The sequence below is a fragment of the Rhipicephalus microplus genome, chromosome 6 (assembly GCF_043290135.1).
Source record: "Rhipicephalus microplus isolate Deutch F79 chromosome 6, USDA_Rmic, whole genome shotgun sequence".
In the NCBI taxonomy this organism is placed as follows: Eukaryota; Metazoa; Arthropoda; class Arachnida; order Ixodida; family Ixodidae; genus Rhipicephalus; species Rhipicephalus microplus.
Window position 1 is genome coordinate 6892375 of NC_134705.1, and position 3922 is coordinate 6896296.

The following is a 3922-nucleotide window of genomic DNA, read 5'->3' on the forward strand; positions in this document are numbered from 1 at the left end:
GGGGGGGTAGCTCCAGCTACCTGTGCCCACCCCTTGCGCCGCTACTTGGAAAAAATGCAAACAGAACATTTCGGCAAGATTTCTGGATGATTGTATGACAGAAAATAGCAGCAATATTGTTCAGCTTTTAACACCTGGCGAAAACAATTTTGCTTAACATAGGAAAACGAAATTCGTCAATCAAACGAGCAAGGTTATAGTAAATTTCGCAAACAACACTCAGACTACACTCTGCGAAATACGGAAAGATCCCACGTACGGCATAGGTTGGCAAAATAAATAAAACTAAGTCAGACTAACTCAATAACCATATATAAAAATATTTTGCTTTGGACTCACTCGGACCGAGACACAAAATTTCTTTCTATTTAAACTCACTCAAACTCAGAGTCGCCGATTTTTTTGTCAGTCGGATCCACTAATATTTTCCTCAAATATACCCACTCATACTCAGACTGATTAAAACGTTCCTCAAGCGGACTTACTCGGTCTCATAGACTCGCCAAATGTTTCTAATATATATATATATATATATATATATATATATATATATATATATATATATATATATATATATATATATATATATATATATATATATATATATATATATATATATATATATGTATATTAGCTTTCAACATACAAAAACAAAACAAGTTATTTCCACTGCCTCTTAATAAAAATATTAATGAGAAACTTGACATTCCATACAATTTTCACGACAGGCACATGCGTGCTGATAGCACTAAATACAATAAGTACCATATGAATTGGCTGCTATAAATACCTGTGCTATTTTGAAATTTGGTGATACTATGCTGGTATATACATTCGCCCACGCTTGTAATTTGGTCATTGTGCAGAATGCTGTTATATAAAGTTTTTGTCAGCAGAAAATCTGAGAACCATGATTTGACAGGGTCGCGTTCTTTAAAAAGTCTGTTACCTGTCCCGAGTTTCGTATCAGGTAAGGTGCATTCATGGTTCATTATTCATCAAGTCTTCCTGCAAAACACTACAAGAAAAACTTGTCTTCATTGGATGCACTGGTGTTAGTGCACATGTACGTGTTACCTACATAAGCTGAGTCTTTCGACAATACCTCATCAGTTGCAATACAACGCCTGTGTTTGCGTCTTTTTAGGTATGCATGATCGTGTTGTATTGTATGCTGCTTCCTCAAAAGGAAAATAATGACTATGTCGTTATCTAACTGCTGCAACAAATAAAAAAAAACAAGATGCAACATTTTTTTCTTTCAGTACTCCTCTTTCTGCCTCCCACCCCCCGCACACACACGCGCACCACAGCTATAAGCGTCCAAGAAGGAAGAGGGGCTGTCAACGGTTGCGCACCTGTCATTGCTTGTCTAAATGTTTCGGTGTGAGGGGGTTTCTCGGAGCAGCGAGGATGTAATGTACGACAGGAATCAAAGGTGAACATTCGACATAAGCCTGTCTGTTTTGGATAGAAACTAAAGGAATGAGAACTCCAACCAAAATTTATTTAAGGAAAACAAAAACCAGATGTTTCGAAGCTGGTCCGGCTTCTTCCTCAGGGGTGAGAGATTGGCTTCAAAACGTCATTTTTTAAATATGTTTTTGTTGGACTTTTCTCCTTACTTCAATGTACGAATAGAAGTGGGGATGGTGGTAAAGGAAATTATTGCCCTAGTGGCTTTCACAATACTTCATTAGGCAAAATATTTTCTGTTTTCATCTTGCTGTGTAATCTCCTATAGCCTTCTCATGACTCTCGGCTAAGCTTTGTTTTGTGCTCGGTAGCTCAGGGTGAGGTGAGTTTACGCGAACCTTACCTGCCTTCAAAACCAGTTACTGCATGAAGTGTCTCCTGAATGGATGAATCTGTGGTTGAAGAAAGGAAAAAAAAACACTATCTTTTCTTGGGAGAGCAGGGCTCAGTGGCTTGAAGGGAGGGGAGGGGGGAGTGGAAAAAAAAGTTTAGAAGTAGGAAGGAGGAGAAGGTTTGGAAGAACGTCAGTGCATACTCCCCGCGCCAGTCCCCATCCATAGCTATCTTCATCGCAGCCACATGTCGAGCACGTGTCTGTACTTTTCACAAATGCACGGAGCATGATGAACAAGCGGGTGCAGTTATCTTCTACAATTGATTCATGTTCAGCAGATATTATTGTTTGTACAGAGACTTGGCTGTCAGCCAAAATAAAGAACAGTGAAATATTTGAATGCGAAAAATCGTACAACATTTATCGTTACGACCGTGACGTACGTTCTGGGGAGGTGTATTGATTGGTGTCAGCAGTGCTCTGAAATCTTATGTGGTTAATGTTTCTTCCGGCCTAGAACTTATCTGTGTACGAATCTGTCTGCAAGGCTAAGATTTCATTCTCTGCGCATGTTACCGGTCGCCCACCGCCTCACCATCGTTTTCTGACGAACTTCATGATGTTTTAAACAGTGTCGTTATTAGTTACCCGAATTTGCCCTTATTTCTTTTGGGAGACTTCAACCTACCAAACATAAAGTGGCAAAGCGATATTGTAACCCTTACTCAAAATTCGTCTGAGTGTGTTGAATTCATAAACGTATGTTCTGACTTCAATCTAACCCAACTCGTACACAAACCCACACGCAATACAGCTACTTGTTCCAACACCTTAGACTTGATCCTAACAAACAAGCCAGCCTTGGTTACTTCCCTTAGTTACCTTCAAGGAATAAGTGATCATTCCATGTTACACTTTAATCTAAAGGCACGTGTTTCTTCTAACAAAAGTGTTAAAACCATCCGGGATTACTCTAGAGCAGACATCAGGTCAATAACAGAAGAAATAGAGCGATTCGTCGATGAATTCATGGCGAACTTTGAAGAACGATCAATAGAAGAAAACTCGTCTATTTTTAGAAATAAACTTGTATATTTAGCTGAACGTTACGTTCCACAAAGAAATGTCCGCACTAATCCCCGTTCGCCATGGTTCAATGCTACACTTCGACGCTTGCGCAACAAAAAGAAGCGATTGTTTCGCTCTGCCAAGAGAGTAGATAGACCCAGCCGTTGGTCCGAGTACCAAAACGCTAACGCCGAATTCTTCCATGAAGTTGCTAATGCAAAAAATGCTTACTTCAACGTTACTCTTTCCTCTTATCTACAAAACAATCTACGAAAATTTTGGTCCCTTGTGAACGGTAACAAAAACAAGATAGTGCAATTAACACACTGTGGCGAACCTGTTCCAAATAATGAATGTTGCAAGCTTTTAAACGATGCATTTTGTTCAGTTTTTCTGCGAAGTTCTTCGTCTTCTGTTCCAACAGCCCCCAGCCATAATTTTTTTCCTATGGACTATATTGTAATAGATTGGGTAGGAGTTAGAAAACTGATCAACAACTTGAATATGTCTTCTTCTGCGGGTCCTGGTGCCATAAATTCCAAAATATTGAAATGTACAGAGTTGTACTCATCACTAATTTTTTCGAAGATTTTTCATCAGTCTTTGCAGTGTTCATCCCTACCTGGCGACTGGAAAAAGGGCAAGGTGGTTCCGGTTCACAAATCAGGTAACACTAATTCACCGGAGAACTACCGTCCCATTTCATTGACAAGCATTCCATGTAAATGTTAGAGCACATAATATATTCACATTTAGTTAGTTTTCTCGAAGAAAATTCCTTTTTCAACAACTGTCAACACGGCTTCAGGAAGATGGTGTCATGCGACACCCAGCTTTTGTCCTTTACTAACGACCTGTTTGTTAACGCTGATCAAGGTTTCGATACTGACTGCATTTTTCTTGATTTTGCGAAAGCTTTTGACACTGTATCTCACGACATACTAATTCTGAAGCTTACCAAACTCAACATAGACCCTAATGTTCTCTCTTGGATTAAAGACTTTCTTTCTAACCGAACCCAGTACGTAACCGCTAATGACTGTT